The sequence below is a fragment of the Mesoplodon bidens genome (assembly GCF_964165515.1).
Source record: "Mesoplodon bidens genome assembly, chromosome: 7".
Taxonomy (NCBI): domain Eukaryota; kingdom Metazoa; phylum Chordata; class Mammalia; order Artiodactyla; family Ziphiidae; genus Mesoplodon; species Mesoplodon bidens.
The window spans coordinates 21,256,379-21,266,825 of record NC_138164.1 but is presented as its reverse complement, the minus strand read 5'-3'; the positions used below and the strand labels follow the sequence as shown (position 1 = coordinate 21,266,825).

The 10,447-nt window shown below is 38.0% G+C and overlaps 1 long non-coding RNA gene across 1 annotated transcript; it reads right to left on the bottom strand.

Annotated features, from left to right (window-relative positions):
- Positions 1-415: 415 nt before the first annotated feature.
- Positions 416-7,930, bottom strand: LOC308620364. Its single transcript, XR_014016314.1, has 3 exons — positions 7,769-7,930; positions 1,529-1,626; positions 416-627 (listed from the first exon to the last, which is right to left on the bottom strand). It is a non-coding gene; the product is annotated as an uncharacterized lncRNA (long non-coding RNA).
- Positions 7,931-10,447: the final 2,517 nt, after the last annotated feature.

Sequence of the window (10,447 nt, the reverse complement as noted above, 5' to 3'; positions counted from 1 at the left end):
TCACAGAGCATCTTATTTGTTTTTGCTAGTAACTCAAAATAGTTGATAGCAATTTGTTGTATTTCAATAGTTAACCCCTTCTTTTATCCCACCCGCCCTATACATATTGAGAATGCATCTATGCCTTCAGGTTTCCACCATTCACTAAGTGTTCAACTATCTAGCCAAAAGTGACAAATTTTATCATCAGTACATATTTTTTAGTGCATTACTACATTATTTGGCCAATGTCAAATGCCACTTTCTAAGAATTTGGTAGCTACTTTCTAGGAAATTCAGCTTTAAAAAGAGGCTGATCAAATATGTTCCTTTAAGCAAAGTTGGTTAGTTTGTGACTGGAGGAGGACCTCGCCTTGTGGAATTGTCATGACAATAAAGTAACATTTTGAAGTAAAAAAAAACACACACACAATAGTTCTGTGGTAAAAATGTTTATAGTTTGGCTGAACATTCACTTGGATGCTATGAAGGCAAAAGAGAAATTTCTTGCCTTACTTCTCTTCTTCCTTATAATTGGTATATTATTTTCTCAAAAATCTTGTATTTTCCAAGTGGAGTACATATGCTGGGACAAGCTGGGCTCCAACATCTGAGGTAAATTAATTGACTGGCATCCATCTTTCACACCTTAATAAAAAATAGGCAAATTTGATTCAAGTTGGAGAGAAAAGCAATGTTCCTACTCTCTCCTATTCCATAGCACTGAAGTGCACATTCTTTAGACATACAACTTTTAATCAATCCTCACAGAGATGAACATTTCATGCTGACAGCTGATAGGCAACTTGAAATGTAGACATTAAACTGGTCATCATTATTCATCAAAAAGCATGTTAGACCATTCAAAAGCCACCACAGAATCTTCAATATAGAAGATGATAAATCTGCATGAGCCAATGAGTAGTATTATAGAATAGCAATTATTTTAGGGCTGTAAGGAACCATTGCAACCATCTAGTATATCTGGACACTGCAGCATAGAAAGATCACAAAGCAGCAACAAGAACTTGAACCCAAGGTTTCTAAAACCAGCGCCAGAATTTGAACCCAAGGTTTCTAAGCCCAAGTTGTTTCTACTACATGATGCTCTTCAGCAAATACTAGAGACTAGAACCTAGCAACATCAGAAATAATAATAATAAGCCAACTAAATGCCTCAGAAAATGAAAACTATCAGGGAAGTCAGTCATCTGACTAGTTTCATCCATGGATACCTTACCCAGGGAGAAGTGAGCACGGCCATCTGGAATAACACACGTTTTGCATTTACCAGGAATGAATAGTGCAGACCAACCAGAGAGGTCTGTTTAAGTCAGTTCAGTTTTCCTTTGCTTTTTAATAGAATGCCATCAATTCTGAATGTTTGTGTATGAGTGAAACACATATAGTGTCTCATGAAATTTTACATTCACAATGAATTCAAATAGCTTAGGGGAAAAAGTAGTCATAGGGATTGAAAGCTGCCAAAAGAGACGACAAATTGAGTGTAGGCTGAGGTTTCCCAGGATCCAGCTCTCAAGATACTCACAAAGGGGGAGAAGGCAGTGCTGTCAAGAGTCCCATATGTAGTGCCACACGGAGAGGTGGAACAGAAAAAGAGGTGCATCTGAGGACAGACCGACATACCTAAAGGTGTTAGAAAGAGCATTAAAAAAACTCCCTTGAGAACCTGTTTACTTATAAACAATGAAAGAAAGATTTAAAAACTTTAATAATAGCAATACTAACTATAAATAACACCTTAATATGGCTTATGGTCGCCTACTCATCTCTGTATAATTGGCTTCTATGCTGGTCTCCTAGCTTCTCTTTGCTCCAGCCAACTTGCTTTTAATCCTTTGACTATGCCCTGACTCTAATTGTTGGCACACGTTCCTTCCTCTGCAGGGAACATGGTCTCCTGTTTCACCTAACTGCTTATTCCTTGCGCCTCATAGGAAACAACAGTTCTTCATGGAAACTTTCCCTGATTCCCTGAGGATAATTGGGATCTGCCTGTTTTTTGTTCATAGCAACTTACAGAGTTTTTTAAAATAGCAATTATGGTAATTTGAATGCTTGTTCAATGCATCTTCTATGAGACTCTCAATTCCTAGAGGCCAGGGACTATGTCTGTATCCCCAGCTCCCAGCACAGTGCCTGGTACAAAGGTACTCAGTAAATAGTTGTTGACTCAATTACTATTAAAAAAAAATCGGAATGGTATTTCCTGGTGAGTAAATGTTTTCACTTCATAGGAAAATTGGGATAACATTTAGTAGCTCCATGAAATTACCAGAAATTATATACATCAAATTCTCATTTATCTCAGGATAAATCACGGAATTGGAAGTTAAAGTCTCCAGATAGTCTTATTGTAACCCTGTTTATATATAATTGTTTTTATTTTGTATATAATCATTCTAGCCCCCTTTTCCCCATCAAGACTCTTTCATACCAGAATTTTTAATAAATTGGCAGAAAGCAGTTAATTAACTCTTTTTGTTTCCTCTATTTGTTCAAACATTGATCCATTGGTTTAAGCATTGATTCATATGTTCACTCACATGTTCTGTCATGACAGGTGTGGAAGGTCTCTGCTTGTCTTTGCTACCCTCTAGCCTCAGTAAAAGTGATGTTGGAATAATTCAAAGCATAAGGCAGACTATGGAAGCAAGGGATCTGCAATAGCCACAGTCTGTAAAATCAACTTATTGACTAAAAGTCTGATGGTTTAGAGAGCACTGGGCTTTGTATCCTCCAAGCTTCCCCCACATGACCCATTCCAACGCTGGTCCCAAGCAAGAACTTCTCACTCAGGGACCTTTCCACTTGGAAGGCCTTTGACTCAGACCAAACAGGGGATTGTGTCCCCTGAGGTCATCAGGTCCTAGAGCAATCCCACAGCTAAGCTGGAACCTTCTAAGGTAGGATCTCCATAGCCTTATGGAGTGAAAGAATGAGGATGTATATGTATATAAAACTACTGAAGCAAATAAATTAATCATCATTGTCTGAAGGAAAGCTGGATTTTTTGTGTGTCTCTACTTCCTAAACTATCATTAACATGATTACTTTTTTCTTTATTTTTTTTTGAATTAGGAGAAAATGAAATGTCCCCACAGAAATCCCATAGTGAATGCCTTCTTGAGCTCAAAGCTCTTCAGTACTCTGCCAATGGGAACCAAGTGGCCATGGATGGAGAGAGAGGTAACTATAAGAATAGGTGGCTCCCAAGAAAAATGCCCACAGACCTCACAATACCTGATAGTATCCATTGGTTGGTGGATATTTTTTTCAACAGACAGGATTAGTGGATGAGTACAACATGAAGTATGTTTTCTAGTAAAACATGGAATGTTTTCTTTATTCTCTCCTCTAAAATCTAGATTCCTTTAGTTAATACACAATTTCTCAAGGAAATGTTTCTCCCTCCTAGCTTCCATAGACCATATCCTCCAAGGGATGGGAGGAGGTTTCTATATTAACTTAATCCACAATGTTGATATTAGTTAGTTCTATGTTTCTACCAATTCACACAGATAAGAATCTCCTTGCTTGTATGCACCCCATTTGTTGATAAGGATGACCTATATCTGATGTCTAAGAATGACTTTGGAAACTTTATGGAGGTTTACTTTTGTGTGAAATTATCACTTAATCTATATTATTAAATCTCACAAGGGCTAGTGTGTGAGGTAGGGAAAAGTCAGGTAGGGAAAAGCCAGGCAAAGGGAAGGCTAAAGAGAGTGGCTTTTGAAGCTTTTTGGGTAAGGTAATGGTCACATCTGGTGAATGAGGAAGACCACTTCCTAGCTGGACAGAATCCATACCCCTTCACCTTCAAACTGACAGCTTTGTGGGGCTAGCACTATAGAGCTTTACTCCTGCGTCCAGTGTAATGTGCTTTGTAAACTTTTCTGCCCACAGAATGCTCAAAAAGAATGCCAAATAAATCACTTTTTGGCATGGATTTTTAATCTTTCATATGTTTCATATCTTTGGAAAAATAAAATAAGCATGCCAGTGGATTGTGCTAAGCTCTTAACAGTGAGGTGAAATGTCACTTCTGCATTAACCCAGATCAATGAGCTATTACGTAGGAAATTGACTAAATAGCACCAAAGCCATCAATGTCATTAATACAGCAAAAAGAATAAGTTCCTCTCTGCTTTAGGCACTCAGCTAAGGTTATGTGTAGAAGAAACACAAGTGAGATAGTTTCCATATTTTGGGTGCTATAATAGATTGACTACACAAGGGGCCCCTATTCTCTATCCACTCTCCAAATCCACACCTTACATAATATGACTTTGCATCAGCTCCTAGTAAGAGAGAGAACCTATTTTCCTACTCCTTGAATATGGCCCAGCCATGTGGCTTGCTTTAGTCAATGCAATGCAACACAAATAAAATTGTGCCATTTCTGAGTCCAGGTTTCAAGTGGCCTTGTTCTCATCTATCTCTCTCGGACTCCTGCTGTGGTATAAGAACAATCTGGATAAAGCTGTTGGAGGATGAGAGACAATATGAAGCAGGAGAGATTGGATGTCCCAAATGAAGCCAACCTAGACTAGTCAACCTCCCGCTAACCCATCATCTGACCACAGGTTCATGAGAGTCCAGTTGAGATCAGTCTAGACCTGCATGCAAATGCCCTGTTAATGCATAGGCTCATGAGAAATAACACATGTTTATTCATGTATACCACCGAGGTCTTGTGGTTATTTGTTACACAGCCATTATTAGAACAAGAGATAAATAATATGGTTCAATATTTATAGGAAGAGAACTCATTTTTAATTACTGGTCACCTTTTTCACTTAATCTATGAATTGTTTCTTTTTTACAAATAAATGTGTATATACATAATTAACTTAATTATATATCTAGCAATATAAAGTTTGTATATGGATAAAATCTAATTTATAAAAAGACTATTCTATAAAGCTACATAGGTAAATAGTAGTCATCAAATCAGGAGCTTCTGATTCTAAATTCTGGGCTCTGGGAAGATTGCACTTGAAAGAAAAGGTGATAATGATGATGATGATGATGGAGAAGGAGAAGCAAGAGAAGAAGAAGAAACAATAGAGAGAATATTGGTGATAACAAGGGTGTGGTAGTGATGATGATGATTTTTTTAATAGTTATTGAGCACCTATATGTCAGATACTATGTTAAGAGCTTTATATGCAATGCCATTTAATTCTCATAATATTCCTATAAAATAGTTGTAATTTTTATCTCCATTTTATGGATGAGAAAGTAAACTCAGAGTGGTGAAGGAATTTGACTAAGATCACACAGGTGGTAAATGGCAGAGCTGGTATTCAAATTTCTGTATATCTGATTCCACACATTCTTAAATATGCATTGTAATGCCTTCTCTCTATATAAGAACATATCATAGACATACAATATGTCAAGAAGAAAAGTTAAAGAAGTCAAAAATAACACTAGGGTGATAAAATCAATAAATCATAACCAGGACGTGGTTGTTTAGTTCCATTCCTCCCATAAAAAAATAGAATCTACTCCTCTACGTTTTGTGTGTGACTGACTTTTGGCCAATGGGATGTTAACAATTGTAACATTTATGCTTGTGCAATGGGGCTTTCCTGCTTATTGCTCCTGGAATCCTTTGACCATCTTTCAAATAAGCCTGGAATGGGAGATTATATATAGAGAGGCCCCAGTAATCCTAGCTGTCTCAGGGAAAGCTATCATATATCAGCCAGCCTCAGCCTACCTACTGGTAGCCCATGAGTAAACCCACTTGCCACCAGCCAAGCCTGGCCTAGACAAGAAGACTGTCCAAGTGAGCACGGTCTGCAGAATGGTGAGCTAAACAAATAGCTGTTGTGTCAAGACACTGAATTTTAGGATGGCTTGTTCCCCAGAAATAGCTAACCAATACAGAGGGCATAGATGCAGCATCATCAGCCATGTCAATCTTCAGGGATTGGTGCTTTAAGATCCAGAGAAGAGAAGAGCTTCAACAGTACAGTTATCATGTAGTACCTTTGGCAGATGACACTCGAGCCTGCTGCTGGAGGCTGCTGTTTTCCTAGCTTTCCAACAGTAGGATTTGTTGTACTGCTATGTTTTTCACAGTTAGATAAACTGAAGCTATGAATATTTAATGTTCTGGCTGCACTTTCCTCCTGTGTACTCTGATCAAGTCACAACATTGTTTTATCATTTCCTCTTCCCTGCTGTGCCCTGGGAGCCATTTGTGGCTAAGCGGATGATTACTTCATCACTTCTACCCGGGTCTGTAGCATACTATGCATATGTCAAAATCATCTTAGGCTGCATTTCATATAGCTTTTCCAGAAATTGTTCATTCTCCAAAATAACAATTGATGCTCCTGATCGATGCCATAATTTAAATTACCTATACATAAGTCCATCTGTCCCAATCATGGGTAAATTCTTCAAAATCAGAGACTATAACTTATTCATCTTTGAAATTTCCATGCTTAGTGCAGAGCCTAACACATAACAACTTCTCAGTATGCTATACGAGTGAATGAATCAATCAATGAACCATGGTCTTTGGACAGGCCCAGGGTCATACTGATTCATTGATGGGACCATAATGTGATAGTGTTGCATTCGTTTTTGGACAACAGATTTCTGCATTTTGAGCATCTTTGAAACATCAGGGGTTTCCTTTGGCTTACATGATTTTGCCTTCTGGCTCACTTTGGTTTTCAGAATCTTAATTTACATGTAATAAAATCCAATGTAGAATTTTATTTACTCACTATTTCTACAAAAACAAAGATTAAAGAGGAAGGAAAATAATTTGAGAGAAACATCTGAAGACCTCTAGGCATAGATAAAGGAAAAGCTGTGGTTATTATAAGGAGTCTTTCCTGAGATGTTACCTTCTCCATGAAGCCAATACTTCACCACTTCACTTACAATAGCAACCATCCATGCCAACTCCAAACAGTTCAAACACTGCATATTCTGCTCTATATTTTAAAAGGTATTTATTGCCTTTAAATATACCATAATAATGCTTAGCATGTAGTAGGAGCTCAGAAAATATTTGTTCTATAAATGAATATATCCACAGCTATTGTGGCAGACAGAATTCTAAGATGAACTCCAAGATTCTCACTTTCTGATTGCATATCCTGCATAATCACCTCCACCTGAGTATGGGCGGGACCTGTGACTATGATGGGACAACACTCCCAACCCTCATGATTAGGTTATGCTTTATGATAAAGATGAAGGAATTTTACAGATGTGATGAAAGTTTCTAAAATAATCAAAAGAAAAAGATTGGATCAAGATGGTGGAGTAGAAGGACATGTGCTCACTCCCTCTTGCGACAGCATAGGAATCACAACTAACTGCTGAACAATCATCAACAAGAAGACACTGGAGCTCATCAAAAAAAAAAAAATACCTCACATCCAAAGACAAAGGAGAAGCCACAAGGAGATGGTAGGCAGAATCACAATAAAATCAAATCCCATAACCAATGGGTGGGTGACTCACAAACTGGAGAACAATTATACCACAGGACTCCACCCACTGGAGTGAAGGTTCTGAGTCCCATGTCAGGCTTCCAAACCTGGGGGTCCAGCAATGGGAGGAGGAATTCCCAGAGAATCAGACTTTGAAACGTAGTGGGATTTGATTGCAGGACTTTGACAGGACTGAGTGAAATAGAGACTCCACTCTTGGAGGGCACACACAAAGTAGTCTGCACATCAGGGCCAGAGGCAAGTAGCAGTGACCACATAGGAGACTGAACCAGATCTACCTGCTAGTGTTCGAGGGTCTCCTGAAGAGGTAGGGGGTGGCTGTGGTTCACCGCAGGGATAAGGACACTGGCAGCAGAAGTTCTGGGAAGTACTCCTTGACATGAGCCCTCCTGGAGTCCACCATTAGCTCCAACAAAGAGACTGTAACCTCCAGTGTTGAGTCCTCTCAGGACAAACAACCAACAGGGAGGGAACACAGCCCCACCCATCAGGAGACAAGCAGATTTAAGTTTTACTGAGCCCTGCCCACCAGAGCAACACCCAGCTCTACCCACCACCAATCCTTCCCATCAGGAAGTTGCACAAGCCTCTTACATAGCCTCATCCACCAGAGGGGAGACAGCTGAAGCAAGAAGAACTACAATCCTGCAGCCTGTGGAATGAAAACTGCATTCACAGAAAGACAGACAAAATGAAAACGCAGGGGACTATGTACCAGATGAAGCAACAAGATAAAACCCCAGAAAAATAACTAAATGAAGTGGAGATAGGCAACCTTCTAGAAAAAGAATTCAGAATAATGATAGTGACCTTGGAAAAAGAATGGAGGCAAAGATCAAGAAGATGCAAGAAATGGTTAACAAACCATAGAAGAATTAAAGAACAAACACCTAGAAGAATTAAGAACAAACAAACAGAGATGAACAATACAGTAACTGAAATGAAAATTAAACTAGAAGGAATCAATAGCAGAATAACTGAAGCAGAAGAACAGATAAGTGACCTGGAAGAGAGAATGGTGGAATTCACTGCTGTCAAACAGAATAAAGAAAAAGAATGAAAATAAATGAAGACAGCCTAAGAGACCTCTGGGACAACATTAAATGAACCAACATTTGCATTATAGGGGTCCCAAAAGGAGAAGAGAGAAAGGGTCTGAGAAAATATTTGAAGAAATTATAGGCAAAAACTTCCCTATCATGGGAAAGGAAATAGTCACCCAAGTTCAGGAAGTGCAGAGAGTCCCAGGCAGGATAAACCCAAAGAGAAACATGGCAAGAAACACAGTAATCAAACTGAAAAAAATTAAAGACAAAGAAAAATTATTAAAATGAACAAGGGAAAAACCACAAATAATATACAAAGGAACTCCCATACGGTTAAAAGCAGATTTCTCAGCAGAAACTCTACAAGCCAGAAGAGAGTGGCACAATATATTTAAAGTGATGAAAAGGAAGAACCTACAACCAAGATTACTCTACCTGGCAAGGATCTCATTCAGATTTGATGGAGAAATCAAAAGCTTTACAGACAAGCAAAAGCTGAGAGAATTCAGCACCACCAAACCAGCTCTACAATAAATGTTAAAGGAACTTCTCTTAGTGGGAAACACAGCAGAAGAAAAGGACCTACAAAAACAAACACAAAACAATTAAGAAAATGGTCATAGGAACATACATATCAATAATAACCTTGAATGTAAATGGATTAAATGCTCAAACCAAAAGACACAGGCTTGTTGAATGGATTCAAAAACAAGACACATATATATGCTGTCTACAAGAGACCCACTTCAGACCTAGGGACACATACAGACTGAAAGTGAGGGGATGGAAAAAGATATTCCATGCAAATGCAAATCAAAAAAAAGCTGGAGTAGCAATACTCATATCAGATAAAATACATGTTAAAAAAAAAGAATGTTACAAGAGACAAGGAAGGACACTGCATAATGATCAAGGGATCAATCCAAGAATATATAACAAGTATAAATATATATGCACCCAACATAGGAGCACCACAATACATAAGGCAAATACTAACAGCTATAAAAGGGGAAATGGACAGTAACACAATAATATGGGGGACTTTAACAACTCACTTACATCAATGGACAGACCATCCAGACAGTAAATTAATAAGGAAACACAAGCTTTAAATGACACGGTAGGCCAGAGAGATTGAATTGACAGTTATAGGACATTCCATCTGAAAACAGAAGATTACACTTTCTTTGCAAGTGCACATGGAACATTCTCCAGGATAGATCACATCTTGGGTCACAAATCAAGCCTCAGTAAATTTAAAAGAATTGAAATCATATCAACCACCTTTTCCGACCACAAAGTTATGAGATTAGAAATCAATTACAGGGGAAAAAACATAAAAAACACAAACACATGGAGGCTAAACAGTACACTACTAAATAACCAAGTGATCACTGAAGAAATCACAGAGGAAATCAAAAAATAGCTAGAGAGAAATGACAATGAAAACACGATGACCCAAAACCTATGGATGCAGCAAAAGCATTTCTAAGAGGGAAGATTATAGCAATACAACCCTATTTCAAGAAAGAAGAAAAATTTAAAATAAACAATCTAACCTTACACCTAAAGGAGCTAGAGAAAGAAGAACAAACAAAACCCAAAGTTAGTACAAGGAAAGATATCATAATGATCAGAGCAGAAATAAATGAAATAGAAACAAAGAAAACAATAGCAAAGATCAATAAAACTAAAAGCTGGTTCTTTCAGAAGATAAACTAAATTGATAAACCTTTAGCCAAACTCATCAAGAAAAAGAGGGAGAGGACTCAAATCAATAAAATTAGAAATGAAAAAGGAGAAGTTACAGGGAACACTGCAGAAATACAAAGCATCCTAAGAGTCTACTACAAGCAGCTCTATGCCAGTAAAATAGACAACCTGGAAGAAATAGAAAAATTCTTACAAAGG